General features: G+C 35.6%; 1 protein-coding gene across 1 annotated transcript in view; it reads left to right on the top strand.

The window, feature by feature from the left end:
- LOC143584766 (uncharacterized) overlaps window positions 1-15,277 on the top strand; it is a 267,673-nt gene that overhangs the window by 233,541 nt on the left and 18,855 nt on the right. The window lies entirely within an intron of this gene.

The raw sequence follows: 15,277 nt of genomic DNA, 5'->3' as shown, positions 1-15,277 counted from the left end.
CAGGGCGGTTATCAGCAGGGTTCGTATGATCAGAATCGGGGGTATAATAGAGACGGTAACCGGGGTGGAAATTCATCAGGTAATCAGGACCAGCAGAGGGAGTCCTCGGGAAATGCGGATGAGTCGGTGCACTCAAAGTTGGATGCATTGATGAAATTTATGACAGATCATAAGGCTAAAACGAAGAAACAGTTTGAGGTACATGATAAGTCAGCAGGGGCAATGTCAAAGCAGATTGGTCAGCTCGCAGCAGATATGGCAAAGTTGCAAAAGAGTGCAGGTCAACTCCCGAGTGATACTACAGTCAACCCGAACCATTACTGCTCAAGCTCCAAGAAGGGAAACAATGTGCACATCAATGCTGTAAGTCTTTTACCTCATTTTGAAATTTCTAGTGTTGAAGTGGATTCACCACCACCGTTTGTTGAGGAGGTGGTGGAAGATATTAGTGGTGAGAGTGATTGTGTCGGTCAAAATGAATCAATTTTCCAAAATGAATCAGAACCAAAAACTTATGAAATGTCTTTTTGTGAAAATTGCACATGTGAAAAATGTTTAAATGGTAAATTGACCAACATAAGAGATGAGGAGGTGGAGAATAATACCACCTCAAGTAAACTCCAAGACCCAGAATTGCCGTTTTTATCAATTCAAATCGGGAAATTTAAAACTGATCGGATACTTTTAGATCTTGGAGCATGTGTTATTATCATGCCCGGTAGTTTATATGATCAGTATGAATTTGGCTCATTAGAAATGGTAAACACCACCGTGGTGTTGGCGGACCAAACTCATACAATTCCCCGGGGCATGGTGACTAATGTAATGGTTCAGGTGGAGGAATTTTTCTACCCAGTTGACTTTCTTGTACTTGACTATGCTAAACGTGGGAATAATACACAACCACAAGTCATATTGGGTAGGCCATTCCTCGCCACAGCACATGCGATAATTGATTGTGCTAAGGGGGTTTTGGGACTCAAGTGTGGAGACCGTGATAAACGGTTATTATTGTTTGAAAATTCTACTAACCCTCTTGTTGACAAGTGTGTATCCTTGGACAAGGATCGTAGAAAAGAGGAATGTTTTGTGATTGACAGGATAGATAAGAAGGGATTTGAGAAACTGCAGAGTGTAAAGGTGGAAGAGAAAGGTAACCGACCAAGGAAGAAGAAAGTGAGACAGCCACCTAAACAAAATGATCGAGAATGGAGATTGAGGATGTTTGGGACAGATTCTGGCCTATCGAAAGACTGGCAACAAATGATTGAAGAAAAGCGTGCTTATAATGAGAAGGTTGCACGGGAGCGGGCCAGATGCCCACCTTGAATTGCATACAAGTTTTAAAAGGGTGGTAATTGTACATTTTGTATATTTTTAGTTTCCATTTTGTTTTAGTTTTTATATTACTAAATGTATTTCAAGCGTACCATCATAGCAAAAGCTAAGTGTGGGGATACCGCACCATCAGAAAAACGAAGTTAGGGTTCTTGAGAATGAAAAATAACATATAAACCTAAAATTCCTGTCTGCACTCCCGTCGCGGTACGCGATGGCCATATGACCATCCCATCGCGTACCGCGACCTAAGAAAACCTCATTTTCAGATTCCTCTCATCGAGAAACCCAAAGTTCATATATTATGGCTCTCGTAACTCATTTTCTAGCTCAGGATATGCTCGTTTTACTTCAAGGTCGCATTTCGTCAACCCATCTTGTTCAGCTTTAGCATCGGCTTATGATCACTCATCTATACTCTTCCCGAATCCTTGAAACACTTCCCAAGACATCAAATAATGCTTCGGTCTTCTCGAGATATCATTCCATGCTCGTACAGGTCTCCCATTTAGCATCTTTAACGATCAATTACCTGAAATACAAAAGCACGTATGAAGTACCAAAGTTCTAACAATATACTCAATAAAACTATATAATTAATACACTAAAATACATACAAAATACCCGACCATCACAGACCTCATAAATTTTATCTACGACAATGAAACTTTAGAAAACCCATCAACGACAACGTTGTCATCAAAAGCTATCGTTAGACCTAAAATCGAAACGGTACATGAGCGAAACTCATCAATCCTCGCCATCAACCCTAGTATGACACAAACGTACCTCAGTATTGACTCAGTTTGTCGCATAACCAGGTGACTGAAACAACCACGAATCCCTATATCCTTTTGAATATCCAAACCATCTTAAACTCAGTTGTTTACCACCACACATTCTAGAACTAAAGATCGGTGTGCCAATAATGCTTCTTAGGAACCTAAACCCTATTAACGGCTTATGTAATGGTACGAGACTTATCATCACACAACTCCTACCGAGAATAGTTAAGGCACACATCATGATATGAAAGTTTATAGGACGTCGTGTCTATCTACCTAGGATAGCATTAACACATAAAGACAAAGAATTACTATTTGAGATGAAACGAACCCAATTCCCGATAAGACTTTGCTATGCTATGACAATAAACAAAAGCCAATGGCAATCTCTAGACAAAATAGGCATATACCTACCACATCTGGTATTTGCTCATGGACAACTATACGTGGATTTGTCAAGGGCAACTCACCACAGTGATTAAAAATTTGAATAGGTCCACAAGACAATGAACAACCCCAGATCACCAAAAACATAGTATATACTGATTTTCTAGATAAAAATGCATACAACATGCAGCTACTAACATACAAAGTGCATCTATATTATCTAACATATATATATATATACATATATATATATATACATATATATATATATACATATTACTTTACATACTCATTCATACATAAATGACACCCATATGTATACGTGATATAAAATAAGGACATAAGCTTGGAATCATCACTGTTTGGGTACTAACACAATGGATATCAAAAGGCAAACGTTTAGAGATGTGCTACCTATTTGTTGACGAGAATGTAAGTAACAAACAACATCAACAATGGTGAATGCATTATTTCATATAATACACTGGTCCAAATAATCACATTTGTTATCATGTTGCTGGGTGATGCAATAGACACCGTCGTAGACTTAGATAACAGGTCATACTTCGAATCATTGATTAAGGTTCAATCATGCTACAAGATCACCGACTATGTCGCAATCCGGTCTAGAAGGTCAATGTCAGTTACTTCACACGCTGCTTCTATACAAATTGGACTCAAGGATGAATTCAAGCTCATATATGATGACATTATCCCGAAGTGTTACAATGATTTCGTGAACCATGAAGCCATAAAGCAACATCTTGGATCATGGGAGATACTCACATGTAACATATACATCTATAAAATAATTTCAAAAAAATACAGCCCCTAACTAACATTGTTAACAACAAATTCCATATTAGATTACATTGGACGCGTTATCACGAACAAACTGGCAAACGTGAACATAAGGAACAACGGAGCAGTCGTGAGAAAGATAAAAATACGAGACACTAGGTAAACATCAACACTCTCTAAAACCATTATATACAGGGTAAGAAACAACACATTTAACTCACTTGATTCTCTTAGCAGCACGACGCTTGTATTGCTCTCTCACAACCTCGTTTTCACAGTTTAGGTTGCTCAATTCTAAATTATAATAAAGGAGATAACAAGGTGGAAAACAAAACATGAATTCTCTACAATGGCATTGTATACTAAAGGAAGCAATGTAGCGTGGCTTGGTAGCGCGTGTGCGCTGTTTTGTTATTTGCTGGTGCGATTGCTAAATCTTCACAATTTCCCCTTCATGTATGGTCCCTGATGCAATGGAAGTGCCAACTCCTATTCCAGCCCTTATGCATGCTAGCATGCTGCTACGATGGTAGTTGAAGGAATTTTTCTTGTAGCTTGACTTATGCCTCTTTTCATAGTCTTGTAGTTCTTGGTCTGTGAAGATGTGTTGTTAGGTGCTCCATTTTATTTTCCCATTGAGACCGAACCTAAACCTGTGCTCGTGAGACAACTCTCCATACACTGAAATCCTTTACTTTTTTTCAACCCACTCGCTTTTTTAATTTTGAAATTTTTTTTTTTTGAAAGGTTAGAAGTTAAAAGAATTGACATGTAGAATATTAAAAGAGAGATGGGTGATGTGCTATTTTTTTTATCATTTTATGACTTTTTAGGTTTTTTAGGGTACAGATTTTTAAACTAGAGGGTTTTTGACATAAATTCAAATTTGTCCTTTAAACATACCTGATTTAGGAATCAGGTCCTTTAAAATGTTTGCTTTCAGGCAGTGTCCTTTACATGCTATGTTCATTTGATATTTGTCCTTTAAGCTAACTGACATCCAATTCATACGTTAACTTGATGCACGTGAGTAATATGCACACATGTTAAATATATTGAGTGTGATTGATCTAGTGTTTTATCATGGTTTAAGAGAGAGAGGAGGGATAATTGACATGTTAAAAGACCAAAAAGCCCTCACATGTTACTCACGTGCATCAACTTAACAAAGGAATTGGATGATAGTTAGCTTAAAGGATGAAAAGCAAATAAATATAGCATGTAAAGGATACCGCCTGAAAGTAAAATTCTAAAGGACCTGATTCCTGATTCGTAAATCAGGTATGTTTAAAGGACAAAATTTGTATTTTTGTCTTGAATATTTTAAAATGTTTGTGGTGATGTGTAACATCCCGAAAATTCTAAAATAATATTTAAATGTATTAGTTGTGTCGGGTGAAGTAATTGAGTTAGTGGGTAAATAATAATAAAAGGATAAGTGGGCTAGTTAAAGGAAATTAATCATTGACCAAAAAGGAAAGATGGGCTTTGAGTCCATGGGCTTAAGGGAGTATAAATACCCCTTAAACCCTAATCCTTTCCATTTCCATCCATATTATCCATCTTATTCTCTCTACACCTTAAAAAAACACACTTAAGCCAACCATTCCCTCCCTAGCCGCCGGCCACCATCCAAACCCTTAAACCGATCATAGTAGCGTTGGATCTTCGATCATACAAGCTAGATAGCAAGCCCAAGATCACGTATCAAGCTAGCCATAACCTAGAAACGTCTAAAGGTATGTTCTTGATCTTAAAGGTTACGTTTTTATGAACGAATAATCATGAAACTCAAACCTAGAGTAGATCGGGTCTAGATACATCACAAAAATGCAAACTTGATGATTAAAATGGATGAGAGGGACTCATAGATATAAACGGTTCATAAAGGAAACCCTAGATCTAGAGTATAACGTTTTAACCCTATAAAGGTTTAAGCTTTATGTATAAAAAGGGTTAGATCTTGAAGCCATGATGATAATGGGTGTATAATAGTTAAATGGTGGAGAAAATTGGTTAAGTTCATGGTATAAACAATAAAATGGTTAACTGAGCTAAGGAAATAAACGATAAGGTAGAAAAAAATCTGAGCTGAAAGCTTCAGACCAAAGTTCTCGGTGGCCTGAGCCTTCATATGGGTTCACAATCAACGCGAGAACTCGGTCAACCTGAGATTTCGACCAAAACGGAGTTCTCGGTGACCAAGGGTTTTCGGTGATCAAAGATTTCGGTCAAATAGGAGTTTTTGGTCAAGAACATAGGTTCTCGGTCAACACATAGGTTCTCGGTCAACACATGGGTTCTCGGTCAAACAGGTGTTCTCTGCCAAGAGTTCTCGGCCACTTAGTTCCCTGTTGACCTTGGGCCTGACCAGTTGGGCCCAGATGCCATAATGAATGGTTGGGCTGAATTGACTAAGTCTGCATGGTGCAGGCCCATATCCAATGTAAGGCAAACCAGCCCATTATCTTAAGCTTAACAAACAAGCCCAACTTAGGAAATAACTTGAAATGTTAATGGAAAAAGTGTTAAGACAGTTAATGGAAATAAAATTTTTCCAAGCTGACCTGGCAGCTCGACCCCAGCCAGGGGCTCTACCCCTTGGACCCTGCTAGGGGCTGCCGCCCCTAGAACCCCGCTGCCAGGGGCGCTGCCCCCGAACCCCGTTCGTTGAGGGTAATGATTTGACTAGAAACGTGAGATGAGTAGTGATAGTTAATTGATGCATGTAATTATTATACAGTTAGTCGTGCCCAACTGAAGAGAGGAATTTCGATTAACGGCTAGCGCAGCAGGATCCAGGTGAGTTTCTAGCCCCATTTTCCTTGTTATGTTTTCGGGGCTGTGTGCATACTCGATGTGAAGTGTGAATACACTTACCTTAAGTGGTAAGTGTATGCTATATATGCTATACGAGGTAGTTATCATATAATGCTTGTTGGTGCGTGAACGATCTTCGAATATTGCACGTATTGTCAAGGGAAGAGATTAGTTCCTTACATGGATATTACATAATAGCTTATATACGGTGTTCCTTATATGGATAATATATTGAGCTCCTTCTATGGATAAGGTATAATGTTCCTTCTATGGATAGTATAGTGTTCCTTCTATGGATAGTATAATGTTTCTTCTATGGATAGTATATTGTTCCTTTTATGGATAGTACATTGTTCCTTCTATGGATAGTATCATGTTCCTTCTATGGATAATATAGTGTTCCTTCTATGGAAAGTATCTATGGAAAGTATATAGGGTGTTCCTTCTATGGATAATATATATAGAGAGTGTTTCTTCTATGGCTAATATATGTATAGAGTGTTCCTTCTATGGATATATATATATATATATATATATATATATATATATATATAGTGTTCCTTCTATGGCTAACATATGTATAGAGTGTTCCTTCTATGGATAATATATGTATAGAGTGTCTCTTCTATGGATAATATATAGAGTGTTTCTTTTATGGATAATATATATAGATTGTTCCTTTCATTGAAAACATATACAGTACGAGTAGTAGTACTGATTCCCTTATTTGATATTATGTGACGTTCCTCGTATGGATAATTATACAGAGTTACAGTATTATTACGTGTCTTCGGATACGTGTAAAAATGTATGAGAACGAATTGTATGTTGTCTGATTAACTAGAACTCACTCAGCGTAGCTGACTTTTAGTATGCACGCAGGTACATATGTTCATTGAGAGGGCATGAGGATGACACATGGCATGGATTGAACGGCTGGCATCTGAAGATGAAATAAACGATGTTTTAAATATGATATTTTATGTTATGGTTTTAAAGAAAGTTTAGCTGTTTTGTAATGAACGGTTACAGTTTTTATATTCCGCGAAAGTTTTAATTAACTCTGATTGTGAACTACGTGAATGAGTAAATCCAACGACCATATGTGAGGCACCGGGAACGGGGCCTTACATGATGGTCAAATTATAAGAAATTGATGATAAAGGTATGTTATTTAATAGTTATTGTAATAAAAAAAATTACTGTAAAAATAAATAATTAATTCAAGTTATGTTATTTATAAAAATTAAAAACTAGAAATAATATATATATATATAGAATAACTATAAATGTATGTAAATTAATTAAGAAATAATAAGTGAGTCAAACCTTATTCGAGATTGATCTAGAGAAACTACTTACAAGACGAGTTCAAACTTTATAAATAAAATGAAACGAGTCAATTTTGAGCTCTCATAAGTTATATAAGCCGAGTCAACCTAATCAGACACTAGCCGACTCAATGATCCCTTAGCAAGGTATGGCATTCAAGGTATTAATTCACTATATTCAACTAATTCGGTAAGTTTTGTAATATACGTGAAGGTTCGTAAAAGTACATTTACGCCCCTAACTCAAATCTATACTCTGTATTTTATACTTACTATCTATTCAAACCCCCATGCAAACTCAAACGCTGAATTTTATTTGAGCAAGAGCACATGAAGGTATGAATAACATTAAAAAATTAAATCTAACATCGATACATACCAAAGGTTAAACATCATTCATGTATAGAAATAGGTACGCCACCCATATCACATAAATTATTGTCAACCCAATAGGCAACTACCTCCGGCAACATATTGACAAGTAACCAACAAAAACTCATTCTCAAACATAAATCGTTCACAACTGACACAAAGTAAAAAAACAGATTTTTAGAGCTTCCATTGGATCAGCAAGACAACGAACAAATGTTTTGAGTTGAAGTCCTTGGAGCGACACTTTTTCAATGAAAAATTTCTTTTTACTTGCCTCGTTCTTCACATTTTTCAGGGGTTCTCAAGAATGGCTCTGCTTTACAATTTTGGTGCCGGTTAACACTTTCAAATTACAAGACAAATATCACCGCCTGTAAGCTTTGACTATTCTTATACCACTTGTTGTGGCTAATTAGGGGGTGCCAATTGCCAAGGACAACCACATGACTTGTTAACGTCCTAAACACTACGCCGCTTCAAACAAAGGGCCTTTTTCCCCTTCTTTGTTAGTGCCCGAAAGGGCTAAATGAAGTGGAGCCAATCCTCAAATCTTAATGCATCAATCAAACGTTTTTATTTATTTATTTTTATTATTTAATTAATAGTTACTCTACAACATATTAGTTTAAGGGCTAGTTAATTAATAACTTTCTAACTATGTGAGTTTAACTAAAAGATGTTTTCTAGTTATTCCATAATACATAACTACACAACATTGATATGAGTTAAAACTAGTACCGCTTAGAAATATATAGGCCAACCCAACCCAACCCAACCCAACCCTAGTCAAAGACTACATAACACAATGGCAAAAGTGTAAATATGTATATGATGAAGGCGTATCATATATATATATATATCTATCTATCCATGTATCTGACGGCTGGCTCGACTCCATCTTGTTTTGTTTAGTTTCTCCGCCTTTGTTTACTACTTTCCCCAAATAATAATAATATATCTTGAAGCTCGGCTCCGATCCGGCTAAGATCTCATCATCTATCCAGCTTCAACCACCATTTCATTTCTCTCAACCTTTTTCCCTCCAAATTACACACAGCAGCTACCTTCAAATGTACGATCCATGACTTCAATCTACACGCTTTTATTACTCCATTTTCTCTTAATTTTGTCATTTTCGATGCTTACAACACTTCGAATTAACTTTCCAGAGCTCTAATTCCAAGATCCCTTTTACTTCTCATGCAATTTGGGGTAACCTAAGCTTCTATCGGTTACTTAGAATTAGTTGTCTAACATTTTGTCAATTAGGTCATTATATTATTATTATTATTATATCATTACTTACAATAACTTATTCAATTGATGATTTGATTCTGGAATTTGAAGTACTGTTATTATACTCATTATATATAGGCGCTTAAACCCTAATTTGTTTATTAATACTGGTATATGCTACATTGTGTGTTTATAATTAGTAAATGCTTGTAAACAAACCGAACGTTTAGTGAATTGTTTGTTTATGTTCATTCATTTAATAAACGAACAAAAAGGTTGTGGTCAGTTATTTGAACCAACAGATATTTCGTTCGTTCATTTAATATTTGTGAACGTTCGTTTTAGAATGAATCATCTGTTTAGTGTTTTATATTCGTTTGTTTGCGTTCATTAATGTTTGCTTGTGTCCGTTTACATTTGTTGTTATTGTGTTCGTTTATCTTTGTTCAGTTATGTTCGTGAACTGGTTTTTTAGCTTTTAAATGAATGGACATAAACGAACACGAATATTTGTCCAATCAAGTGTTTGTGTTTGTTTAAAGTTAAATTAACGAACACGAGCATACCCTTGTTCATGTTCGTTCGGTTGGTTTACAACTGAGAGCGCATTTGGAAGATGTTATTAGTGTCCTGGAGCTGAATGAGAGCCTTTTCCTTATTAGTACTTCTTTTTTCTTGTTTTCCTTTTTAATTTATCCAACTTATCCAAGAAGGATGTTGTAGAACTTATTTATAAAAATCTTTGTTTACATGATATTTGTTCTTACTTTGTCGGTAAATCAAAGAGGTCAGTAGCAAAAAGAGTTATCTAGTGGAAGTTATTAGAATAAATGAATAGTAGAATGTACTTTATGTTAAACAAATAGTATGGTATGATGTAACAAAAAATATGTGTAACATACTAACGTCTAGTAATCGGATATTGGCATCAAGTGAAATGTGTAATGGGCGTATGTTTTAATCAAGTGGTATTTAGATGTGCGTTTTCAAAATGATTATTGTGGCGTTTAAAAGTTAAAATCAGGTTATATAGCTAGTTGATAATAGCTAGGGATGGTATGATAACTTTACATTTATCTCATTATTTATTCTCTTACAGCAATTCCTTACAAGCTTCTTAAGTGTGATTATTTTGAAACCAGATAGATTAGAAAATCAAATCATAATCTTTTCACTTTATGCCAAATGCTCTAGTAACTCTACAGTCAGGCTGCAATAATCACTTCAGATCTACATCCAAACACCCCATGAAAAGTGATTTCTTATCGCTATTGAATTTTACTTTGCTGTCATTTAATATTCTTTTTGGTTGCATTATTCATTGCATTTAGCATGTGAACTTTTCACTCGTATTATTGCTCCAGGCAAGTGTTGTTGGTGGGAAAACTGGAGCCTTAATGGATTGGAGTGTAAACAACTCATACAAAAACCTAAAAGGTACTAATCATAAAATTCATTATATTAAATTACAGTAATATTTATTTATTTATTTATTATTATTTGATTTCTTGATTATAGTAGATATGGAACCAAAATCTGCGATGGATGTGGCGGTCATTCCAATTATGGAACCAATAGACGGTGCATCAGGTACTTCAGACAAAGCGGATCATACAACAAAAACAAGAAAGAAGACAATGACTTCTGCTTACCTTAGATTCTTTGAAACAACACCAGATGGCAAGAATCGCAGGTGCAAGTTCTGTGGTCAAAGCTATTCAATTTCTACAGCCACCGGTACTTCTTTTGAATTATTTTTAGAATATGAAACTTATTTTATATATAAAATTATAGGGGGGGAAATGGGTGGGTCGGATAACATGTCAAAACAAGTAATTTTTTATACAAAGTTAACACTTTTTGTCCAAGATCGTAAGTTTTTATAAGAAAATTAGTTGTCTATTATGACTGCAAAAATTACCTTATATCACCATTTCATAAGTTTGTGAATAAAGGGTTTAGAAGGCTCTATGCTACGAAAGTTACACTTCTTTAAAGATGGAACATAACCTACAAATATGTATTTTATTTTATTATTGAAGGCAATTTGGGTCGACACCTTAGCAACCGTCACCCTGGATATGATAAGTCAGATGATTTCGTCTCCACCCCAGTCTCACAGCCAATTATAGTAAAAAAGCCTCAAAGCCAAGTGAAAGCGTCCCATGTTGACTTTGACCATCTAAACTGGCTGCTCACAAAATGGCTCGTTTTAGCATCTTTACCTCCTTCAACATTTGAAGAAAAATGGCTATCAAATTCCTTCAAGTTTCTTAACCCAACCGTCCAAATTTGGTCTAGTGAAAAGTTCCAGTTAGTACTAAACGAAGTTTTCAAAACCATGCGCGAAGACATACGGTGCATGTTAGCAAATGTCACCTCAAAAGTCTCTATTACCCTTGACTTTTGGACATCTGTACAACAAATCTTTTACATGAGCATTAGTTGTCAATGGATCGATGAGCAATGGTCGTTTCACAAATTACTACTCGATATCTCTCGTGTTCCTTCACCGTATGGCAGCTCAGAAATTGATCACACACTAATCAAAGTCTTGAAATTTTATAATTTAGAAAGTCGAGTTCTTTCTTGTACTCATGATAATAGTACAAATGCATTTCATCCTTACCAAGATCTTGATAGCCAAAAAAGCAACCCTTTTTGTTATGTTCCGTGTGCTGCACGAGCATTAAATTCGGTTATAGATGATGGTTTGAGATCAACTAAATCAGTTATTGCAAAGATTAGAGAGTTTGCATTGGAGATTAATTCATCATCTGAAATGATAGATGAATTTAATCAGTTGACAACAAATTATCATGAAGGTAGTTGGAAATTTCCTCTCGATGTATCGGCCCGATGGAGTGGTACTTATCAAATGCTTGACATCGTTCGTAAGGTATATTAATATTTTTTATTATTCTCCATGTTGATTAATTAAATAAATGTTACTAGGCCTGTAAAGAAACCGAAAGAACGCGATAGAGCATGTTCGTGTTCGTTTGTTTAACTTTAACCGAACATGAACAATTAAACGGACAGCGTATTCTTGTGTTAAAAAATGAACAAGTTCATGTTCGTTTGTTTAACAGTATAAACGAGCGGTTCACTAACAAACATATCTAAAGTACTAAACATAGATGAGCAAACATAACTTAACTAAAACTAGTTAAAAGTACTATGGAGAACAATGTGTTGGGCCTAAAAAGTTATAAAAATTATACCAAGTTGTAATGGGCTAAAGGATTTCAAATGAATATATTTGCGAACATAAACAAATGAAACTAAATAAATGTAACTAACAAACATTAACAACAGATTTAAATTAACGAACATTCACGAACATAAATAAATGAACTTCCTGCCAAACGGTTCATGAACTGTTCACGAATGTTCCATTCATTAATGAATTTGTATTCGTTCTTCTAATTTTTAATATTACGCAGGCAAGCAAAACTATGGAAACGTTGATCCGAAAGCACGAGGAAACACTAGGTAGGTTGTCATTAAACTCAACCGAGAAGAACGCGATAAATCTGATACACGCGTATCTAGAACCGTTCTACAAAACCACAAACGACATATGCACAAACAAACTACCAACCGTTGGATTAGTTCTCTTCTTCATGGACCATATTTCCGAGACCATAACCACATGCAGAGAATCCCGTCACAGTCCCGACTGGTTAAAAAATGCTGCAATCGACATGGCTACAAAAGTCAGATGCTACAATGACCAAGTTTCAAACATATTCACTTACATGACTGCAATACTTGACCCCCGAATTAAAATCGAGTTAATTCCCGAGAGTTTAAACTTAGATAGCTATCTTGAGGAAGCAAGGAGTCATTTTGTGAGAAATTACTCAACCACCCATTTCAATTCAATAACCACATCTTATGGAAGTACACAAGAGTTAGAAGATGGAGGGAGTAATGTGTCATTTGCAGAGGAAATCGCTCGGAAAAGACGAAGGACAAGCATGGGGACTGCAACCGATGAGTTGACTCAGTATTTATCCGAGCCCACAGCTCCAATACCGACCGATGTGTTGGAATGGTGGAAAGTGAATAGCGCGCGGTACCCGAGATTGTCAGTAATGGCTCGGGATTTCTTGGCGGTCCAAGCGACTTCAGTGGCGCCGGAGGATTTGTTTTGTAGTAAAGGGGATGAGGTTGAAAGGGCAAAACAGTCAATTCCATATTCGAGTATTCAATGTGTTCTTTGTGTTAGATCGTGGACGGAATCAGGGATGAAGCTGAAGTATAAATCGACCGAGATTGATTACGAGAGGTTGATGGAGTTAGCAGGTGCAGGAGAGAGTGTAGCAAGAGGTTCTGAGAAGAAACATAAGTAGTGGCAATGGGTTGGTTTGTGTGTTGATGTTTTTATTAGTGTAAATTAAGGTTTAGGAATTTGTTGATGTACAGATTGTAGAGGATGATGATGATTCTATTTCTAACCTATTTGTTGTTACAATTATAGCCTTTGGAACATCAAAGTTTGTGTGCTACTTTTTACTTCTTTTTTATGTATTTAGTTTACTATATTAACTTTATTTTGAGTTTGATAACAAACAAAACAACTGGTTCCGAAGTGGAGAAAAACTTAATTTGCTAGGGGGATTAGCAAAGAACTTTTAGCCATTAGCTAGTTATTTAAAAGAGCACCCACCAAGATGCAATGGCTAAGGTCCGGGTGATGTAGCTGAGAGGCGGACGAGGGCTGAATGGACTCTACCGTTGTGGCACTCAAGTCGCTGCAGATGGGCACGCAAATGAACCCACCCACCCCACCCCCACCCCTCCCCCTCTCTCTCTCTCCCTCTCTCTCTCTCTCTCATATACACAGATAATTTTAATAATATTTTAATGGGTTTGAAGAGTTCTGTTGTAAAAAAAAATGAAAGTTTTCTAGGCTACTCACATCGTCAAACGAAACGTGGGTTGGTTTGCCACTTGGATAAAAAGAAAAATGAAATTTGAGAAGCAGGTCGCGAACTACCCTCAATCCGGTCGGCCAAGCAACCGAGTTCACAACCCAGTTTGGGCATTTTTAATTGGACCAATAGATTATTGACATCTTTCATATATTTATCTTAATTTTTTATTACTATTAATTTTACATAAAAACTGATTTTTGTCTAATAAATTGTAACACTAAACTTTTTTATAATATTTAAAAACACAAACATGTTTAATTTTTTTTATGAGCATTTCAATGTTTGTTTCTTAAAAAAGGTATTTTTGAAAGATAGTTTCAGTCCAATATTATTGGTTGTAAGCTTATTATGTTATGAGTTTATTTTATTATGTATATTTTTTATATTACTAAATTATATTTATTAATAAAGAAAATTATATTGGGTTGAGTTGTGAATGAGAGTGAAATTATAAATTGGATTGAGTTGTGTAGGTGAAAGAGAGAGAAACTAATTTTTTAATGTTAGGTTAAGTTGGATTGTATTGTGAATGTGGATGGTCAAGGTTTGGAATGTGAGATGAAGTTGATATTGCGGTTAGTAGTGGTTTGTTGTCTGTGGTTCTTTAAGTGGCATAGTATTTAATGGTATAAATAATGAGATTTGATTTGTACAAATTCACAATCCTGATAGACATAGTTTCAGTTATGAATATGAGATTATTTTTCCAGGAAGCATCCTCGCCTTTATGTTAGTCTCAAATTATATATTTGAAATTGGTGATAATAAACAATATATAGAGAGTGGCTTATATATATAATATTTCATGAACTAATGTGTGTTTATCATTAAGCTTGTAATTACATCAATTACACCAACATGACATAAGGTTAATGAACATGATTATCCTGGTGTTTGTTCACACCAGAGGATCCACATCAAACCAAACGGGTCATGAGACCACATTGAATTTTTAATTTTTATTAGTATATACTGTATATAAGAGATATCTTGAATGACTCATAAATAAAATATGAGTGAACACACATAATAGGAGTTGTGCAGTTTTAAATCTCTTGTTTCTCAACCTATAGGTCTTTGGTTTGATTCCACTCATTGCACATTCTTTTTTAAACTCCCCTTGTTTTCGAAGCAATGCATGTTAAAGTAGCGATTTTAAATTTGGTTTATTAATTGACATCCCCCCTCCTGGGCTTCCATAAATTTTGAGTTACAAGAATTTTGTGAGGTAACCCTTCGGTCTCTTTGATTTATGAATATACTT

The sequence above is a fragment of the Bidens hawaiensis genome, unplaced genomic scaffold (assembly GCF_021521415.1).
Source record: "Bidens hawaiensis isolate Kalapana, Puna unplaced genomic scaffold, B.hawaiensis_p1.1 tig00001521_1, whole genome shotgun sequence".
Classification (NCBI taxonomy): Eukaryota; Viridiplantae; Streptophyta; class Magnoliopsida; order Asterales; family Asteraceae; genus Bidens; species Bidens hawaiensis.
This window is presented reverse-complemented; position numbering and strand designations above follow the sequence as displayed.